Genomic DNA, 22480 nt, shown 5'->3' on the forward strand with positions numbered 1-22480 from the left:
AGGGAGGAGACACCACAGCATTGCTTCACACCCTTTGCATGGTGCTCTCATGTGGTGGCCAGGGGCTCAAACCCAGGTCCTTACTAACAGTAAAGTATGCACTCTACCAGGTAAGCTATCTCCTATCCCCTGCCCCCCCTACCTACTTGTTAAAGCCCAGAGAGAGTTGGTTATACAAAAGACTCTCATGCTCAAGGCTCTGAGGTCCCAGGATCAATTCCCAGCACCACCTTAAGCCAGAGCTAAGCAGTGTTCTAGTTAAAATTTCTTTAATTTCATTTAATTTACTTATTTATTTTATTTTTTTCATCTTCCCTATTATATTAGTAATTTTTATGCAGGAATATATGATTAAAATCAACTTTTATATCATTAAAGAGAACATTCACCCATCTATCTTAAAACATTTATTGACTAACACAGGAATCATGAATAGTAATACTAGATGTTGTTCAATACTGGAGAGAAAATACTCAGTACTAGTTACAAAGTTTTGGGTCTATTACCTGGTTTTGAGTCTTCATTTTCACACATAAAAGCTACTAAAAGTTTTCATTTCATTGTATATAGCATAGTTAAAAAGAATCGTCTTGTAGGACAGATTATAGTGACTGGAAGAGAAAGTATTTACCACAGTGCCTCGCACTATTTGGTAAGCAATGGATAAATCTTAGCAATTGCTAAAGTAAAACTTAGTAAGTTAAACCTTTAAGATTGTTATTTATGGTTTTAAATAATTTTCAAGGTGTGATCCATATTTGTATTTTCTAATGTAAACTTCTAATATTTTATAAGCATCTTAACAGATACATGGGGATCAAACAGTATAAAATCATGTTGTAATGAAAAATTTTTCTAGCTCCCTTGTATAATTACATTTGAAAACAGTAATATAAAAAATAAAGGATACTGGGGCAAGAGAAGTAGCCTAACAGTTATGCAGAAGACTGCCATTCCTGAGGTACTGACGCATCAGGTTTAATACCCAGCACCGTCATAATTCAGAGCTGAGCAGTGCTCTGGTCTCTCTCTCTCAGGAAAATAAGTAAAAAGCCTTAATTAAAAACTACCATCTAAAGTTTAATAATAAATAAAGGATACTATTGTAAGGAATTCATAGTATGCATGACCTTTTCCAATCAGAACTGCTAAGCACTGCATAGGTAGAAAATATGAATCTGGGAGTCGGGCGGTAGCGCAGTGGGTTAAGTGCAGGTGGTGCGAAGCACAAGGACTGGCGTAGGGATGCCGGTTCGAGCCCACGGCACCCCACCTGCAAGAGAGTGGCTTCACAGGTAGTGAAGCAGGTCTGCAGGTGTCTATCTTTCTCTCCCCCTCTCTGGCTTCCCCTCCTCTCTCCATTTTTCTGTCCTACCCAACAACGACGTCATCAATAACAACAACAATAATAACGTCAACAGTAAAACAAGAAGGGCAACAAAAAGGAATAAACAAATAAATATATTTTTTAAAAGTAAGAAAATATGAATCTTAACACCTGAATCATTGTTAGATTTTGTTACACTCTCATGTACGTTCTTATAATTGCCGGACTTAGAGGTGGAATCATGCCTTTACCAAGCTCATGACATGTGTGGTAACAGTGAAATCTCTGAAGGCCAATCATAAATGTTTTCTAATAGGAACCCACCTGTGACTTTATGGCCTTGGAACTCGGCCATAATTTTTCAACACTAGTGAAAGTGCACCTGTCTAATAGATAAGAAAGCACAGTGGCCAATTGTCTTGGAACCATGAATGTTATTTAGTGTATAGACCTGTGCTTGATTTAAGTCAAGTTGAAAGCTGCAGCACATGTGTGAGTCACTTGAGCTATATCACTATTTGATCATTTAGCAGAGACATCAGAAACAATATGTGCTTTAAATTTTGTTAGACTCTGCTTAGACCTTTCTTTAATAAAATCATAAATAATGTTGCAAGTTAGTATCATCTCCAAAATTTCAGCCCTTTGATGCACTTTTGGCTTGGCAATTTCTAGTAGAGTTGTAAGAAAAGAAGAGAGAGGATGATGGAACCAAGGCATTTAGGTAGCACGGTAAATTATCAAGCATGCCTTCAGAATGGTGACAATTGAAATTAGTGAAGAGTTTTGTCCAAAAATGGAAATTGCCACTGGAATATCACTGGACTTTGGTGCCAGTGATTATTATGATTCCACTGCTCCTGATGGCCATTCTCTCTCTCTCTCTCTCTCTCTCTCTCTTCCCCTCTCCCTCTCCCTCTCCCTCTCCCTCTCCCTCTCCCTCTCCCTCTCCCTCTCCGTCTTTCTTTCTTTTTCTTTTTTTTTTCTTATAGAGACAGAGAGGGAGAAAATGGTAGAGAGGGAGGGAGGGAGGGAAAGAGAGAGAGAAAGAGCCCTGCAGCACTGTTCCACCCCTCGTTTTTATATTTCTTTATTGGGAAATTAATATTTTACATTCAACAGTAAATACAATAGTTTGTACATGAATAACATTTCCCAGTTTCCCATATAACAATACAACCCCCACTAGGTCTTCTGTTATCCTTTTCGGACCTGTATTCTCTCCACCCACCTACCCCACCCCAGAGTCTTTTACTTTGGTGCGATACGCCAATTCCAGTTCAGATTCTACTTGTGTTTTCTGATATTGCTTTTCAACTTCTGCCTGAGAGTGAGATCATCCTATATTCATCCTTCTGTTTCTGACTTATTTCACTTAACATGATTTTTTCAAGCTCCATCCAAGATCGGCTGAAACCAGTGAAGTCACCATTTTTTATAGCTGAGTAGTATTCCATTGTGTATATAGACCACAACTTGCTCAGCCACTCATCTGTTGTTGGACACCTGCGTTGCTTCCAAGTTATGGCTATTACAAATTGTGCTGCTAAGAACATATGTGTACACAGATCTTTTTGGATGGATGTGTTGGGTTCCTTAGGATATATCCCCAGGAGAAGAATTGCAGGATCATAGGGTAGGTCCATTTCTAGCCTTCTGAGAGTTCTCCAGACTGTTCTCCACAGAGGTTGGACCAATTGACATTCCCACCAGCAGTGCAGGAGGGTTCCTTTGACCCCACACCCTCTCCAGCATTTGCTGCTGTTACCTTTTCTGATTTATGACATGCCCACAGGAGTGAGGTGGTATCTCATTGTTGTCTTTATTTGCATTTCTCTGACAATCAAAGACTTGGAGCATTTTTTAATGTGTTTCTCAGCCTTTTGGATCTCTTCTGTGGTGAATATTCTGTTCACGTCCTCTCCCCATTTTTGGATGGGGTTATTTGTTGTCTTGTTGTTGAGTTTGGCAAGCTCTTTATATATTTTGGTTATTAGTCTCTTGTCTGATGTATAGCATGTAAAGATCTTCTACCATTCTGTGAGGGGTCTCTTGGTTTGGGTCATGGTTTCATTTGCTGTGAAGAAGCTTTTTAACTTGATGTAGTCCCATAGGTTTATGCTTGCCTTAGTCTTCTTTGTAATTGGATTTGTTTCATTGAAGATGTCTTTAAAATATATGCAGGGGAGTTGGGCTGTAGCGCAGCGGGTTAAGCGCAGGTGGCGCAAAGCACAAGGACTGGCATAAGGATCCCGGTTCAAACCCCAGCTCCCCACCTGCAGGGGAGTCGCTTCACAGGCGGTGAAGCAGGTCTGCAGGTGTCTATCTTTCTCTCCTCCTCTCTGTCTTCCCCTCCTCTCTCCATTTCTCTCTGTCCTATCCAACAACGACAACAACAATAATAACTACAACAATAAAACAACAAGGGCAACAAAAGGGAATAAGTAAATAAAATAAATATAAAAAAACATATATATATATATGCGGAAAAGAGTTCTGCCAATATTTTCCTCTAAGTATCTGATAGTTTGTGGTCTAACATCCAAGTCCTTGATCCACTTGGAATTTACTTTTGTATTTGGTGAAATATAGTGGTTCAGTTTCATTTTTCTGCATGTTTCAACCCCTTTTTTCCAACACCCTTTGTTGAAGAGACTCTGCTTTCCCCATTTAATAGTCTGGGCCCCTTTGTCAAAGCTTAGATGTCCATAGTTATGGAGGCTTACTTCTGGGCTCTCAATTCTATTCCACTGGTCAGTGTGTCTATTCATGTTTCCAGTACCAAGCAGTTTTGATGACAACAGCCCTATAATACAATTTAAGATCTGGGAGTGTGATGCCTCCAGTTCTGGTTCTAGATAAACATTTTTAGGACTTATCCTATTCTCCTATGTGGTTGGGATCTTGATGGGGATAGCATTAAATTTGTAGATGGCTCTGGGTAGTATATTCATTTTGATGATGTTAATTCTTCCAACCCATGAACATGGAATAGCTTTCCACTTCTTTGTGTCTTTTTCAATTTCCTTGAGTAGTGATCATAATTTTCAGTATACAAGTCTTTCACTTTTTTGGTTAGGTTTACTCCTAGATATTTTATTGTTTTTGTTGCTATAGTAAAAGGAATTGATTTCTGTATTTCAACTTCTTCTAACTTAGTGTTTGCAGAGAGGAATGCCACTGACTTTTGAATGTTGATTTTGTAGCCTGACACCTTACTGTATTGCCTGATGATATCCAAAAGCTTCTTGCTGGATTCCTTAGGTTTTTCTATGTATATTATCATGTCATCTGCAAATGGGGAGAGTTTGACTTCTTCTATTCCAGTCTGTATCTCTTTAATTCCTTGCTCCTGCCTGATTGCTATGGCAAGAACTTCCAACACTATGTTAAATAGTAATGGCGATAGTGGGTAGCCCTGTCTAGTACCTGATCTGAGGGGAAATAATTCCACTTTTTCACCATTGAGTATGATGTTGGTTGTAGGTATGCTATATATAGACTTCACTATCTTCAGGAATTTTCCATCTATTCCCATTTTTTGTAGTGTTTTGATCATAAAGGGATGTTGTATTTTGTCAAAGGCTTTCTCTGCATCTATTGATATGACCATGTGATTTTTGTCTTGCTTTTATTGATGTGGTGGATCACGTTGATTGATTTACATATATTAAACCAAACTTGCATGCCTGGGATAAACCCCACTTGGTCATGATGAACAATCTTTTTGATATACTGCTGTATCCAGTTGGCTAGAATTTTGTTCAATATTTTAGCATCTATGTTCATCAGAGATATTGGTCTGTAGTTTTCTTTTTTGGTTGTGTCCCTGTCTGCTTTTGGTATCAAAGTAATGTTGGCTTCATAGAAGCTGGAAGGGAGTATTCCAGTGTCTTCCATCTTCTGGAAGACTTTTAAAAGTGGAGGTATTAGTTCTCCTTTGAAGGTTTTGTAGAATTCATTTGTAAAACCATTTGGTCCAGGACTTTTATTTTTGGGAAGGTTTTTGATAACTATTTCAATTTATATTAGCTGTGATGGACCTGTTCATGTTATCTAGTTCCTCTTAGTTTTGGAAGTTCAAAGGTATCTAGGAAATTGTCCATTTCTTCCAGGTTCTCTATCTTGGTGGTATAAAGTTGTTCATAGAAGCCTCACATGATATGTTGAATTTCTATGGTGTCTGTTGTGATATCTCCTCTTTCATTTATGATCCAATTTATTTGGGTCTTCTCCCTTTTTGTTTTGTGAATCTGGCTAAAGGTTTGTCAATTTTGTTCACTCTTTCGAAGAACCAACATTTACTTTCGTTGATCTTTTGTATGGTTTTCTTATTTTCAATGTTACTGATTTCTGCTCTAATTTTAGTGATTTCTGTCCTTCTGATTGCTTTAGGGTTCCTTTGTTCTTCTTCTTCTAGGTCTTTAAGATGTGCAATCAGGCTGTTTATTTGTGCTTTTTCTTGTTTCCTAATGTGTGCTTCTATGGCTATGAACTTCCCTCTCAGTACTGCCTTAGCTATGTCCCAAATATTTTGATAACCTGTGTCTTCATTTTCATTGAAGTCTTGAAACATTTTGATTTCTTCCTTTATTTCCTCTTTGACCCAGTAGTTGTTAAGTAGTGTAGTGTTGACTTTCCACATTTTGGGACTATTACTAATCTTTTGTTGATTGTTAAGTGTTAGCTGAATTCCACTGTGGTCTGAGAAGATGCTTGGGATGATTTCAATGCTCTTGAATTTGCTGATGCTGTCTTTGTGGCCTAACACATGGTCTATCCTTGAGAATGAATGACCCATGTAGACTTGAGTAAAATGTGTATTCGTTTCTTGGCATGAATAACTCTGAAAATGTCCAATACTTCTGGTTTATCTATCTCCTCATTTAGCTCCCTCATTTCTTTATTTATTTTCTGCCTGGATGATCTGTCAAGTTGAGAGAGTAGGGTGCTAAAGTCCCCTACTATGACTGTGTTGCTGTTAATATATTGCTGTAGCTCTTTCAGTGGATGTTTGATGTATGTAGATGGCTTCTCATTGGGTGCATAGATGTTAATAATTGTTAAGTCCTCTTGATTGACTGATCCTCTGAGAATTAAGTAGTGTCCATCCCCACCTTTTTAAATTTTATTTATTTTAAAGTCTATCATATCAGATATGAGAATAGCTGTTCCTGTTCTTTTTTGTGGGCCATTGGCTTGTATGATAGTTTTCCATCCTTTCACTTTAAGTCTGTGTTTGTCTTGTTAAGCTAGGTGGGTTTTCTGTCGACAACATATTGTTAGGTTGTGTTTTCTGATCCATCTTCCTAATCTGTGCCTTTTAATAGGTGTATTCAGGCCATTGACATTTATTGATATCAAAGATTGAAGATATTTTAACGCCATTCTTGTAGAGTTTTAGAGTGTTCTGATATATGGCATATTTATGGTGGTATGACTGTTTATAGGAGAACTTTCAGAACTTCTTTTAGGGCAGGCTTGGTGATAGTTGATTATTTCAACTGTTGCTTGTCTAAGAATGTTTTTATGCCTCCATCTAGTCTAAATGAGAGTCTAGCAGGATACACTAGTCTTGGTTGAAAGCTTTTCTCATTGAGCACTTGATATCTTGCCATTCTCTTCTGGCCTGTAATATTTGTGTGGAGAAGTCACCTGCTAATCTTATGGGTTTTCCTCTGTAGGTGACTCTTTGTTTTTCTCTTGTAGCCTTCAGGATCCTTTCTTTATCTTTATTCCTTTCCATTCTAAATAGGATGTGTCTTGGTGTCTTTAAGACTGGGTTAATTCTGTTTGGGACCCTCTGGGCTTCTTGAATCTTTATGTCTTTTGTTGGTATCTTCTAATTCTGCTTTTAAAAACCCCTTCTGTTTCATTTGGTTTAAATCCCCCCTGCTTAACACTATTCTATTTACATAACCACTTCATTCTATTTACATAACCTCTGTTAACAAGCACCACCTTCCCTCCAGGGCATTGGTGGTTTAGTGGTAGAATTCTCACCTGCTCCACTCCCTCTCCTTGTCACACCCTGATCCTCTCCTTGTCACACTCTGATTTTCACCAGTCACTTTTCTCTCCACCCTCTCTATGTCACATCCTGTTTCCACCCTACTTGGCAAGTATATATAAAGACAGCATTGTGAGTTTTACGGTACCTTGAGTTTAGCTTAGCTCGGCTTAGATTGTGCTGCGTCCTGCATGAATAAAGAGATACTGCCTAAAGCTCAACCATGAGTCCCTGGTCGTCTGTTACCTGCCCGTGAACCCAGCCCAGCGAAAACAACATAGCCTGGCGAAAACAAGAGTCTTTGATGTTGTCTAGATTAGAGAAGTTTTCAGCTATTGTATCCTGAAGAATGCTTTCTTCCCCTCCCTCTCTTTCTTCCTCTGGTAAGCCAATAATGTGTATATTATTTCTTTTGAAGTCATCCCATAGGTCTCTGTTGTTTTCAGTATCTCTTAATCTCTTTTTCAGATCTCTTCTTTTTTAGTTGTCTCTAATTCATCCTTGGTCTTGCTAATTCTGTCTTCAGCCTCATTGATTCTATCCTCTCTCCCCTCTACTATTTTCTGGAATTCATCTATTTTGTTACCCTGTTCTGACACTGTTTTAGGTTATTCAGCTAGTTGTGTTCTTAGCTCAGCTATTTCAGCTTTCAGCTCTCTAATAACCTTGAGATAATTAATGTGTTCTTTCAGAGTCTCATTTGTTGTTTCTGCATTTCTGATGACAATTCTTTCAAACTCTTTACTCACTCCTGTTATTATTTCCTTTTTTTTTTTTTTTTTTTACCAAAACACTGCTCAGTTCTGGCTTATGGTGGTGCTGAGGATTGAACCTGGGACCTCAGAGCCTCAGGCTTGAAAGGCTTTTTGCATAACCATTGTGCTATCTCCCAGCTATTATTTCCTTAACTAGTGTTTGGATGTTGACCTCATTATTTTGTGCTTCAACCTTTGGGGGGCTTTTAGCTGTACTCTTGTCTTGGTTCATTTCTCCAATATTTCTTCTTGTTGGTTTAACCATTTTATATAGTATGTTATGAGGTCCCTCTCTCAGTACTTTTCAAATTACTGATCACTCTTGACTGGACTGAGTTGTGTCTAAGTAAGTTAATTAAAGGTGTTTTTTTTTTTCTTCCCTGTAGGCTATGGGAGCCTGAGGGTTTTAAAACTATAAGTAGGCTTCTTAGCTTAATCACTGACTCCTGAGCAAGAGATAAAGCAGGGTGGGGCAGAGATAATCCAGTGGTTATGTAGAGACTCTCACAGCCCCACCACTAGGCCACCAAGGTATAGATCTCCTGAGTTTCCTCATTAGTTCTCTGTCCCCTGGTGTCAGCACAGGCCCCACCATCACCACCACCGCTGCTCCAGATTCTGAGGGCAGTAGCAATGGAGACTCACAGTTTCATTTGGTGAATCTTAGGGGAGTCTTCTCCTCCCTTCAGCCATCTTTTTGTTGGTGAAACAGACTGGAAGTGGTGTCTCAACTGGTAAACTGCCAGACTGTTCCCTGCCACTTAATCTCTCCCTAGGCTCCTCTCTATCAATGTGTTTGCACTCACCAGTGATTTGTTGGGTTCCTGAAGTCCTTCTAGTCCTGTCTTGTTGTGGTCCCAGGTGGTCTCCTTTGGTGTTCCTAGTTGACCTGGGAGGGGAGAGGAGAAGAGAGAAACACAGTTGCTGCTGCTCCATAGCCCCGCCTCCAGAAGTCTCTCTTTTTTTAAATAAATGCTTTATTTATTTATTTATTTTAGACAGAAACAGAGATGGTAGAGAGGCATAGAGAGTCTACAGTACTATAGCTTCCCTCAGTGTGGTGGTGGCTGGGCTGAAACCTGTGTCATACAATGACAAAGCAGCACACTATCCAAGTGAGCTACTTCATCACATATTTTCTTGTTTGTTTTGTTTTGCTTGTTTTAGTAAAATTAATATCCAGGGTAGCTAATGTAAACTATATCCTGGTCTCAAAAAATTCTGCCCCAAGACTTAATTTTTTCTTAAATTGAAATTGAGAAAGGGAAATTGAGAAGGGAAGAGAGAGATGGAGAGAGACAGAGAGATACCTGCAGCCCTGCTTCACCACTCATGAAGCTTTCCCCATGCAGGTGGGGACCAGGGGCTTGAACCTGGATCCTTGCACACTGTAATGTGCGTACTTAACCAAGTGCACCACCGCCTGGCCCCAGCCCCAAGACTGTAAAAGAAAGCGTATCGGGAGTCGGGTGGTAGTGCAGCCGGGTTAAGCACAGGTGGCGCAAAGCGCAAGGACCGGCGTAAGGATCCTAGTTAGAGCCCCTGGCTCCCCACCTGTAGGAGAGTAGCTTCACAGGCGGTGAATCAGGTCTGCAGGCGTCTATCTTTCTCTCCCTCCTCTCTCCATTTCTCTCTGTTCTATCCAACAACAATGACATCAATAACAATAATAACTACAACAATGAAAAACAACAAGGGCAACAAAAGGGAAAATAAATTAATATTTAAAAAAACAAAAACTAATGTCTAAAAAAAAAGAAAGAAAGGGTATCTTTCACACTGTTCCTGAAAAACTTTCTCCCACCTCAAACCCCCAAGAATGAGTTAGATTTTTTTTAAAGACAGAAAGAGAGACATGGGGGCCAGGCAGTGGCGCACCCAGTTAAGTGCACATAGTACTATGCGAATGAACCCTTGCAAGTATCTGGGTTTGAGCACCAACTCGCCACCTGCAACAGGGATGCTTCAGGAGCAGTGAAGCCAGTTTGCAGGTCTTTCTCGACCCCTGCCCCTCTCTCCCTCCCTTTTTGTCCCTGTCTTATCTAATAAAATACTGGTAGGGGGATGGCTGCCTGGAGCAGTGGATTTGTAGTGCCGGCACCAAGTCCTAGCAATATAATCCTGGAGGCAGAGAGAGACAGAGAGACCACTACACCAAAGCTCCCTTCAGTGCTGTGGGGGCCAGGCTCAAACCTGGATTGCACACCTAGCAAAGAAGCACAGTGAGCTATTTTATCAGCCCATATGCTGGACTCCTAAAGGAGCTAACACCCAGGTCCGGCTGAAACGCCAATGTATCTGTCCTTCCTTCCTAACACCTATATTCACTTCCAACGCAATAGTCCTGTGGCCTCAGACCAGTGCACAGAGCCTTCCTAGCCTACATACAACAAAATCAGAGAGGGTCCACAGCATCTGCCCCCACCCTCTAGCTAGTTGTAGGGAACCAAGACATGCTCCAGAGTTTCCAGCCCTCTTTGCCCACAAGTCCATAGCTGTAAAGACAGATCATGAAAGAAGACCTCTTGACCTCTTGACATGTCTGCTCTTCACACCTGGGTTCGTTCACTGGTCACAGAGCAGGGTGCTGTTCCAAGTGGCCTTGGTTGGACCACTGATATTTGGCATCAAAAGTCTAGTCTCAGGCGGGCATAGACAGCATAATGGTAATGCACTCAGAAACTCGTGCCTGAGGCTCCGAAGTCCCAGGTTCAATCCCCTGCACCACCATAAGCCAGAGCTGAGCAGTGCTCTGGTGTTTCTCACTGTGTCTTCTCTCTCTGCATCTCTCTCAAAAATATATATATAAATAAAATACTTTAAAAATATTTTTTTAAGTCTAGTCTCAGTTCTAAGGGGTATTACTCAGATAGTACATACAAAATGCATTCCTGGGAGTCGGGCAGTATCACAGTGGGTTAAGGGTTGCATTGGATCGACCTTCTCGTGGTGCATCCCGTGAGTACCCATTCATTGGGGAAACTGACGATCCTTCCTAGCCGACTGAATCCACATGGATCCTAGTCACTTTCAAAGCCAGCAACAAGCAGCTCCTGACAGCTTTGCTGTTGACTGGCTACGGAAGAAGGGCAAACGCTAGAAGAAGAAGAACAGTGGGTTAAGCACAGGTGGTGCAAAGCACAAGGACAGGTGTAAGGTCCCAGTTCGAGCCCCCAGCTCCCCACCTGCAGGGGAGTCACTTCACAAATGGTGAAGCAGGTCTGTAGGTGTCTTTCTCTCCCCCTCTCTATCTTCCCTTCCTCTCTCCATTTCTCTCTGTCCTATCCAACAACAACATCAATAATAACTACAACAATAAAACAAGGGCAACAAAAGGGAACAAATAAATATGTTTTAAAAATGAAAAAAAAATGCATCCCTTAGGGGACAGATAATGGAGCCCCTGGCTAAGCACACATATTACAAAATCCCGACACATATACATTGCTTTGGGGGGGGGGGCGGACTGGGAGTTTGAACTTTCACTAAACTCTTTTCCTTTTTTTTTTCCATTGCCACCAGGGTTATTTCTGAAGTTGGGTGCTAACACTACAAATCCACTGCTCCTGGCGACCATTTTTTCCTTTTCTTTTCTTTTTTCTTTAATTTTTTTTTTTTTTTTTAGATAGAACAGGGAGATAGAAGAAGAGAAAGACACCTGCAGACCTGCTTCACCACTGGTGAAGTGGACCCCCTGCAATTGGCGAACAGGCGGGCTCTAACCTGGGTCTTTTCCTTGGTAATATGTGCGCCAACATCCAGCCCCTCTTTCACTAAACTCTTAGAGGGCACCTAACCCGGCCTCTGGGGTTAGACATATGATCACCCCTGGGTCACCCCAGTTGTCCAAGGTCTCTCACCCATGCAAGGATGTGCCATGGTCTCAGTCACCACGGTCTCTTGCTATGGTTCAAATTAACCATCCTGCAAACACCTTCCGGCTTCCTGGTGGCTTGAGCCAGCTCCCTCTGTCCACCCCAGAGAGGCCATCCTTCCTTCAAAGTGAGACTCCAACAGCATGCCTCCCCCCAACAACAGAGAAGGCCCACCTTCAGGCTTACGCCCACCAGAACATCCCCAGATGATTTTTTAAGAGGGGCTGACACCGGGTCTCCCTCACACCTGCAGGCACACATGGTGAACTCCCTGATAGTAAGGAGGTGCCCGCCTGGCAAGGACAGAAATGAGAGGCCCAGCAAAGTCCCGGAGTCCTTTCTCCTGGGCCAGGTGGCTGGGGTGGGGTGGAATAATCAACATAAGGGGTGTTCCCACGAAGCCCCGGCCTGAAGATAAGGGAGGTTGCATGATGCTCCTCTTGTATGCTGTCTCACTTCCAGGACCTCTTAATGTCTAAGCATAAGCAGGCGTCCTCCATCACCCTGCCCTGACACCAAAAATCTGAGAGGAAAATCCAAAACCTGTCTCCTGCTACAAACACATTCCTCCCCCGGGGATTTTCTTTTTTTCAGGACAGATTTCTGTGAGGTGAAACTTATTTTGTAAATAAATTGGCAGGTCAGTGCTAGGAGTAAGGCAACAAAGCCAGGAGAAAAATAAGGAGGAAAGAATGAATCAAGACCAACAACAGCAACACCCCGAGCTCAGAGCCGGCCAGGGCGAGCCGAGGTGCGGGGGCGCAGGGGCGGAGGCATGCGCCCGAACTTTCCCCGCGAGCCGCCGGGAGATGCAGCTCCCGGGAGACCGGGCGGGACCGGGAGAGCCGGGGGCGACCTGTGACACCGGCGGGGGCAGGAAGGAACCTCCCTTCCTCCTAAAAGGAGCGCGGTCCCCAGCCGGCACCCCCCCTCCGGCCTTCGCCAGCCAGTCAGCGCCCCCAAGCCGGGGCACCGGCGGGAGGAGGCGCCCACACAAAAGGGGGAGCGGCGGGAGAAAGGGCTCCGGGAGCGCCAGCTCGGCAGGCCTGGTCCCCCTTCCCGGCGCCGCCCCCGCCCCTCGGACCCCGCGCCCGCGCCCGCGCCTTGGGGTGAAGCGGCCCCTGCGGGAGGCAAGGCCGGGCGCTGCCGCTGCAGGTGACGGCTGGGCGGCGCGGGATCATCTCGGGGCAGCGCCGGGAATCAAACTCGCGCCGGCCTGGCCCTGCGGGGGGCGCCACGCAGATCGGCACCCGAGAAGGTGGGGCCGGGCCGGGGCTGCGCGCCGGGCGGGGCGTTGGGGCGCGGGGAGGGTCTTACCGGGCAGCCGCCACGCGCGTCCGCTCCCCGCGGGCCGGTGGGGCGGAGGGGGGACCGGGGGAGGGGCGCGATCCCGCGGCGGCGGCGGCGCGGCTGGGGCGCGGGAGGCGGAGAAAGCGAGGCGCGGCGGGCGAGGCGAGGCGCGGCCGGCTTCCTAGCGGCGGGCGGCGAGAAATGCAGCTGTCCGCGCGGCTGCTGGCGGGGCCACAAGTGGGGGGCCGCGCGGGGAGGAGCGGGGCTGCAGGCCGGCGGGCGGGGCGGGGGCCAGGCTCCCCCAGACCCTCTGGCCACTCCCGACCCCTTTCCAGAGAGCGGGGCGCAGAAACGGGACCCCAGAGCCACGCTGGGGTTGAGGGACGCGGAGGAGCTGAGGGGGGAGGGGGAGTGGGGAGCACAATCCCTCCGTGACGACCCTCCGTCTGCGGGACCCGGGAAGGCGCACCCGGGAGAGGGTGGGCGGGGAGACCAAGACCCGGCTGGGCGGGGGGACCGCAGAGCAGGGGGCTCCCAGGAGGGCGCAGAAAGCGGAGGCACATCTGGGGCCTGGGACAGCTGATGGGTGGAGGAGGGGCGGCCGCCCGGGGCGGGGGGGTTCAGAAAGGAAATGCTCAGGTCTGGAGAAATGGGGGTGTTTGGAAACCAAGGATAACGCTCTTTCACACCGCCTGATACCACCTGCCGGCTCCCCATCTCCTCCCCAGCATCCACCGCCACTTCAGGGAAATCTTGAGACTTCCCACAAAAGCACTTGTTCAATAAATGGGAAATCGGCTTCCCAGGCAATTCCTTTTCCACGTGCTTTGGTTTCAGACTCCACGGGGCGGCAGGAGTAGCGTGGGGGGGGGGTGTGGGGGGCGGTAGCGGAATTGAAGAGGATGAACCTTAGGTCTAAGGAGGGGGCAGGCCAGGCTGCAGCGCCAGGCGCGCAAAGGGTTGGCGCGCCCTCCTCCCCCTCCTTCTCACCCCCCCTCTTCCTCCTCCTCTTCCAAAGCGTGCTTTAGATGCCCCCCTTCAGCTGGGCCCAGACCCCAAGGAATAGCCCCTCTTACAGGGCGTGCAGTCCTGTAGCTCTGAGACAGATCAAATAAGCTCAGCCACAGAGACATCTGATGGTAAAAACCACAAACCAGAGTGCCTCAGACACTAATGTGTTTCCATCATTTGCATGTCAAAAGTAAGTTTTTTTTTTTCCTAGAGCAAACTGGGAACCTTGGAGGGGGAGGGGAGAAACCTCAGAACCACACCCTCCTTGGGGAGACCTAACCTTAGGTTAGCTGTTGAGCCTAGGTTCCTAGGCCCCTACTAGGGCCACTTCTCTCCCAACCCCCCCCAACCCCCCCCTCCTTCAGCTGGTGATAGACTCTTTGGGGGAGGCCTTAAAATTTCTAGACTCTGTGCTCACTTCGGCAGGACATATACTGAGATTTCTAGACTCAGGATCTGGGTGGTGACGCACCCAGTAGAGCACAGATTGTCAAGCCCAAGGACCCTGGTTCAAGCCCCTACCTGCAGGATGGGGGCTGGGAGAGGAGCTTTATGAGAAGTGGAGCAGTGCTACAGATGTCTCTCCTCTCTCCTTCCCCTGTCCCTATTGGCCCAGGATGACTTTTTCAGATAGAGCAAGAGAGGCAGAGAAAGAGTGAAAGAGACCATACAGCCCATTCATTTCCTCCAGTGCACTGGAACCTGGGCTGCACACATAGCAAAGAAGAGCATTATCCAAGTCAGCTGTTTTGCTGGTCCTTCCCCTTTCTATCCTTCATCCGCTATTAAAATAATAATAATAGATAGATAGATAGATAAACCTAGGTTAAAGATACACATTAACTAGGGTTCAGGTGGTGGCGCACCTGGTTGAGCGCACACATTACAGTGCACAAGGGCTCAAGTTCAAGCCCCTGGTCTCCACCTGCAGGGGGAAAGATTCACAAGTGGTGAAGCAGTGTTGTAGATGTCTTTCGGTCTCTCTGTCTCTATCACCCTATTCCCTCGTGATTTCTGGCTGTCTCTATGGAATAAATAAATAAATATAATTTAACAAAATTTAATTTAAAAAAATAAAATAAATAAAAGATACACACTAACTCCTAGCATTCTTCTGAAAGTTGTAGCAGAGCTCAGGCTTTAGCCTCCTCACCTGCCCGATAGATCACCTTTTTTTTTTTAAGATTTTATTTATTAGAAAGATAGGAGAGAAAGAGCCAGACATCACTCTGGTACATGTACTACCGGGGATCGAACTCAGGACCTCATGCTTGAGAGTCCAATGCTTTATTCACTGTGCCATCTCCCGGACCAACCGAAAGATCATCTTATGTGTTACTTTATTGCTGTGCTGGGCTAGCTTCACCGGCAGTAGAGAGACAACCAGGGACTCATGGCTGAGCTGGGAAGCAGTATCCCCTTTATTAATCAGATACATCGCCTTTTATGCATCTCTTCACTGGAAGCGGCAAGGGAAAGGAAATGACTAGGAGAGGGGATGGAGCAAAAAAAAAAAAGAGTGCGAACAGAACATAGAAAGCTTCCATCTAACCAGTGGGGATTAAACCAATACCCTGCAGGCAGGGCGGGAGCCACGTGAAACAGTGATTATGTAAATAAACCACATTGTTAGTAATACAAGCGAACCTAATGTGATGATCAAAACAGAAGGTCTTATAAGCAGAATTTAGAAGCATACCAACACCTTATACTTATTTTTCTGCTTACTGGCAAGATCCTTTTATGGTTTATCCCTGTTATCTTGGTATTGCTGGACTCAAAGAATGCATCAAACTTGGAAATTTTCAGTTTGCACTCTCTGTTGTGTCCTCATAAAATCTTTTTATGTATTACTAACATAGTCATTAAATGGAACTAGTCACTGTTCCGAATGCTTTCAGTCAAGAACACTGACTGGGCCTTGTTAACATACTGATCCTTCCAAGGCTATTTTTCCAGAAGCTAGTCTCAACCCCGCCCCCCACACACACCCTATGCCTCACACCCCCACAGGGCAAATGCACACTCCCACCTCTGCTTCTGAGCAGCCCCTCACATCCAGCTGCCTACAGAGACACCTCAGAAGTCATGGAAGTGACTTTGGAGCCCTTCCCTCCACAAGCTGTCCCTTTCTCCTCTTAGCCTCAGTCTTCAATGTCCCTTTCCCGGTATCCCATGGACTATCCGCTCCATTCCTCCAGTCCTCTTCCTCTCTTCCCCAGGAATCCCCTGGTTCCACCACAATTTCTCCCCTAGCTTAGGTGCCCATTGTCTCCTTTGCTTTCAGGTCCACCCTTCCATACACTTCAAAAGACTTCAATTGCTCTTACTACCAACACACACACACACACACACACACACACCCTATATACTCAAACTACATGATACACTTCTAAGAAACCCTATCTCCAGTCCTGCCCTGCCCTACCCTCAACCATTGTCTTCTTTCCTTATTCAGTAGACTGTGTGTGTGTGTGTGTAACTATGTTCTATTAGAGACAGTGAGGCAGGTTAGGTTAACTTTTTAAAGAGAAAAGGAAGGGTTCATTTACTGCCTTGGGCCTTTTTTTCCTCCCCCTCCTCTCAGCATAAACAAGGGTTTCTTTCTTTCTTTCTTTCTTTCTTTCTTCCTTTCCTTTTTTTTTTTTTTTTTTTGCCTCCACAGTTATTGCTGGGGCTCGCTGCCTGTACCATGAATCCACTGCTACTGGAGGCTATTTTTTTCCCCTTTTATTGCCCTGGTTGTTTTATTGTTGTTGTGGTTATTATTATTGTTGTAGTGCTGTCATTGTTGTTGGATAGGACAGAGAGAAATGGAGAGAAGAGGAGAAGACAGAGAAGGGGAGAGAAAGATGGACACCTGCAGACCTGCTTCACCACTTGTGAAGCGACTCCCCTGTAGGTGGGGAGCCGGGGACTCGAACCAGGATCCTTTCGCTGGTTCTTGTGCTTTCTGCCTCTTGCGCTTTGCTGCCACGTGCGCTTAACCCGCAGTGCTACCGCCCAACTCCCTAAACAAGGCTTTCTACTGCTGTAATTAAAGTGGTTTCAATTGGTGGCCTTAGAGTCTACTACTTCTGTCCTTGTCTGCTCACAACCCAAACAAGTTGTACTCTCTGTATATGTATAAAAGAAAAAGTAACCTGTTTAGTTTGTTGCTATGAGTTACCACAGAAAAGCTGATAATTGTATAAAGGGTCAAGTGCTACTGTACTTGGGGCCCAGTGTCTTGTGGACACAAGTCTGGCTGGATCTGCCAGCATAATAAACACTGCTTCCTACTTTAAAGCTTCAATGTGTCCTGTCTCGCTGCCTGAGAGTCCAATAAGAAAAGAAATCACAGGGTTCAGGCAGTAGCACAGTGGATTAAGCGCACATGACATAAGGATCCTGGTTCAAGACCCCGGCTCCCCACCTGCAGGGAGGTCGCTTCACAAGCAGTGAAGCAGGTCTGCAGGTGTCTATCTTTCTCTCCCCCGTCTTCCCCTCCTCTCTCAATTTCTCTCTGTCCTATCCAACAACAACATCAATAACAACCACAAGAACAATAAAACAACAAAGGCAACAAAAAGGGGGGGGAGGGAAGCTTCCAGGAGCAGTGGATTCATGATGCAAGCACCGAGACCCAGCAGTAACTCTGGAGGCAAATAAATAAATAAATAAAATCTTTAAAAAAAAAAAAAGAAAGATTTACTTAGTTATTGATGGGGGGTGACAGAGAGAGTTCTTTTTAAAAATAGATCTACATTATTATTAATGGGGAGGATGCCAGAACATCACTCTAGCACATGTAATGCTAGAGATTAAACTCAAGATCTCAGATCTAAGAATCCAATGCCTTGTCTACTGTTTAATCTCCTGGGCCATTGATCACTTTCATTACAGCTTTTGGCAGTTCAAAGAAGATTAGGAATCCTCCAGGTAACCTGGACAGTGTAGTTGGTTCCAAAACCACAACCATTTCATGCTCCACCATTTGTCCTGAACTGGGGAAATCCCAGGAAGGAAATGCCTGTTTTTTCCTGTAGTCTAGCCAGAAATCGCTCTTTTCAAGCCAGAACTCAAAAGTGTCTCCTCAGTTTCATCTTTACACTAAAGGTGAGACATGGTGGATGCTCTCCCTATTTCTCTGTACATAGTGGCTTGGAACACTAGACTGCAGAATCTGCAGTGGGCAAGGAAGGTCTCCAGGATTTTTTTTTTTTTTGAAAAAGAGTAAGTTACACTTTCAGGCACAAATTTTCAAAAATCATATTAACTTTTACTTTGATTGTTTAAAAGACTTATTTCTTAATTAATGAGATAGAGAACCTGAGGGGACCAGATGGTGGCACATCTGTTTGAGCCACATGTTACAATACACAAGGACCCAGGTTCAAGTCCCTAGTCCCCACTTGGCGGGGAAAAGCTTTACCAGTGGTGCAGCAGGGATGCAAGTGTCTGGTTGGCTCTATCTAATAAATAAAGATAATTTTTAAAAGGATTAAAAAAAAAAAAGAAAGTCTTTAAAAAAATACTACTCTTTTGGGGGCCGGGCAGTAGCGCATCGGGTTAAGCACAGGTGGCGCAAAGCGAAAGGACCAGAGCAAGGATCCCAGTTCGAGCTCCCGGCTCCCCACCTGCAGGGGAGTCCTTTCACAAGCGGTGAACCAGGTCTGCAGGTGTCTGTCTTTCTCTCATCCTCTTTGTCTTCCCGTCCTCTCTTGATTTCTCTCTGTCCTATCCAACAACAATGACAGCAATAACAATAAAAAACAAGGGCAACAAAAAGGAAAAAATAGCCTCTAGGAGCAATGGGTTCATAGTGCAGGCATCAAGTACCAGCAATAACCCTGGAAGCAAAAAAAAAAAAAAACCTACTCTGGTACACGTGATGCTGGGGCTCAAACTCAGGATCTCGTGCTTGAGAGTCCAAAGTCTTATCTACTGACCTACCTCCTAGGCCATTACTTTAATTTAAATTATTTCACTTTATTTATCACTGGGATTATCAGTGGGGTTTGGCACCTGCACTATGAATCTACTACTCCCCCAAACCATTTTTTACTTTGGAAGAAAGAGAAAGAGATACAATCCCACTTCACTCCTCATGATGCTTCCTCCTTACAAATGGGGAGGGGGGCTCAAATTCAGGTCCTTACACATGGTAACATGTACTCTCAACCAAGTGTGACACCTCCTGCCCCCCCTTTTGTTTTATTTATTTAATATGGGAAAAACCAGAAAGCCATGCCAGTACATGCATTATGTGCAGTATTGGGGATCAAGCTGGGAGCCTAAAGCATGTGAGTCCTGTGTTCTACCAACTAAGCCACTTCCTGGCCTTTACTTTAGTTTTCTTGATAACACTGAGTGTAGACATAGTAAAGTCACCAAACCTGCCCCAGACATGCCTTCAAGAAAGTCAGCCTGGAGTAAATATTTGCTATAGTCAATTCACAAACAAAATTCCTTCTTGGGGCTGCAGATTCCTTCTTCCTCCTAAACTTTTAATACCCGGAAAGTATAATGTAGTGGTTAAGCTGCCAGACCTTCATGTCAGTCAGGCCAGGAAACAAATAAATTCCTCCTGTACTGGGCAGGTGAGATTGCTCTCTTGGATAGTGTGCTGCTTTACCATGTATATGATCTAGGTTCAAGCCTGGTCTCTACTGCATTGAAGAAACCCTTGGTTCTGTGATCTCTCTGTCTCTAGTGACAACAACAACAAAAATCTCTGGGTATCTGCACATGGTAACATGTGCAATCAACCTGATACACCACCACCTGATCCCTCAACCACAACCTGACCTCTCATTTTTGCCATTTTTTTTAATTGCCACCAATTTTTTTTTTTTGGTGCCTGTACCACAAATTCACGGCTCCAGGTATATTTCTTTTTTTTTTTTTTTAATTTCCTTATTGGGGGATTACTGGTTTACAGTTAACAGTAAAATATAATAATTTGTACATGCATAACATTTCCCAGTTTTCCACATAACAATACAACACCCACTAGGTCCTCCTCTGCCATCATGTTCCAGGACCTGAACCCTCCCCCCACCTCCCCACCCCAGAGTCTTTTACTTTGGTGCAATACACCAACTCCAGTCCAAGTTCTGCTTAGTATTTTTTTCTGATGTTATTTTTCTTTTCTTTTCTTTTCTTTTCTTTTCTTTTCTTTTTTTTTTTTGCCTCCAGGGTTATTGCTGGGCCTCAGTGCCTGCACCATGAATCCACTGCTCCTGGAGGCCACTTTGTCCCCCTTTTTTGTTGCTCTTGTTGTTGTAGCCTTATTGTGATTATTATTATTGTTGATGATGTTGTTCGTTGTTGGATAGGACAGAGAGAAATGGAGAGAGGAGGGGAAGACAGAGAGGGAGAGAGAAAGACAGACATCTGCAGACCTGCTTCACCGCCTGTGAAGCGACTCCCCTGAAGGTGGGGAGCCCAGGGCTCGAACCCGGATCCTTATGCTGGTCCTTGCACTTTGCGCCACGTGCGCTTAACCTGCTGCGCTACTGCTCAACCCCCCCTTTTTTTTTTTTTTAAGATTTCCTTTTTTTTTTTTTCTAAGAATTTATTTGGGAGTCGGGCGGTAGCACAGTGGGTTAAACGCACGTGGCGCAAAGTGCAAGGACCGGCCTATGGATCCCGGTTTGAGCCCCGGCTCCCCACCTGCAGGGGAGTCGCTTCACAGGTGGTGAAGCAGGTCTGCAGGTGTCTGTCTTTCTCTCCCCCTCACTGTCTTCCCCTCCTCTCTCCATTTCTCTCTGTCCTATCCAACAACAAAGACATCAATCATAACTACAACAATAAAACAACAAGGGCAACAAAAGGGAATAAATAAATTTTAAAAAATTATTTATTTATTTATTCATGAGAAAGATAGGAGAGAAAGAACCAGACGTCACTCTGATACATGTGCTGCCAGGGATTGAACTCAGGACCCCATGCTTGAGAGTCCAATTCTCTTATCTATTACGCCACCTCCCGGACCACAAAGATTATATATATATATTTTTTTCCCTTTTCTTGCCCTTGTTTTTTTCCAATTGTTGTAGTAGTTATTATTGTTGTTGTTGATGATGTCATCATTGTTAGATAGGACAGAGAGAAATGGAGAAAGGAGGGGAAGATAGAGAGGAGACTTCTTCTTCTAGCGTTTGCTCTTCTTCCGTAGCCAGTCAAAAGCGTCAGTCTCTGGCTCCCCAGCGATGGAACATAGCGGCGCACCGGCCATGGCCTGTTCGTTAGCGATTGAGGAGGCTGATCTTATTTATCAACTTCTGCCTATGACTGAGATCATCCCATATTCATCCTTCTGTTTCTGACTTATCTCACTTAAAATGATTCCTTCAAAGTCCATCTGAGATGGGATAAAGGTGAATTCACCATTTTTAATAGTTGAGCAGTACTCCACTATGTATATATACCACAATTTACTCAGACACTCATCTGTTGTTGGATACCTGGGTTGCTTCCAGGTTTTGGATATTACAAATTGTGCTGCCAAGAACATAGATAAACACAGATCTCTTTGGATGAGTATGTTTGGTTCCTTAGGATATATCCCCAGGAGAGGAATTGCAGGGTCATAGGGTAGGTCCTCTTCTAGCCTTGTGAGAGTTCTCCAGACTGCTCTCCACAAGGGTTAGACTAATTTACATATTCCCATCAGCAGTGCAGGAGGGTTCCTTTGCCCCCACAACCTCTCCAACATTTGTTGCTGCGAGGTAGCTATATTTCTTTCTCCTGTTTTATTTGATAAGACAGAGAAAAATTGTGAGGGGATGAGGAGATAGAGGGAGAAAAATGTCTGGTTCTCTCTCTCTCCTCCTATCTTTCTCCTATCTTTCTCATTAATAAATAAATAAAATCTTTTAAAAAAAAGAAAGAAAAGAGAGGAAAAATAGGAAGGAAGGGAGGGAGGGAGGAAGGAAGGAAGGAAAGAAAGAAAAAAGAAAGGGGAGTCAGGCGGTAGTGCAGCGGATTAAGCTCACATGGTGCAAAGTGTAAGGACCTGCGTAAGGATCCTGGTTCGAGCCCCCTGCTTTCCACCTACAGGGGAGTCACTTCACAGAATGTGAAGCAGGTCTGCAGGGGTCTTTCTCTTCCCTTCCTCTCTCCATATCTCTCTGTCCTAACAATGACGATATCAATAACAACAATAACAACAACAACAATAAAAAATAAGGGCAACAAAAGGGAAAAGAAATGAAAATATAAAAAG

At 44.5% G+C, this 22480-nt stretch overlaps 1 protein-coding gene across 3 annotated transcripts in view; it reads right to left on the reverse strand.

Annotated features, from left to right (window-relative positions):
* Window positions 1-22480, reverse strand: part of CUEDC1 (CUE domain containing 1) — a 304599-nt gene that overhangs the window by 126295 nt on the left and 155824 nt on the right. Inside the window, exon 1 of one of the 3 annotated variants that reach the window (XM_060203803.1) lies at window positions 8899-8957. The exons of 1 other annotated variant lie outside the window; for it this stretch is intronic. The gene's annotated coding sequence lies outside the window, so the exon portion shown is untranslated. Of the gene's footprint in view, window positions 1-8898; window positions 8958-22480 lie in introns of those variants that run through there. One more of the 3 variants, XM_007537320.3, reaches the window with a different exon arrangement.

The sequence above is a fragment of the Erinaceus europaeus genome, chromosome 12 (assembly GCF_950295315.1).
Source record: "Erinaceus europaeus chromosome 12, mEriEur2.1, whole genome shotgun sequence".
Classification (NCBI taxonomy): Eukaryota; Metazoa; Chordata; class Mammalia; order Eulipotyphla; family Erinaceidae; genus Erinaceus; species Erinaceus europaeus.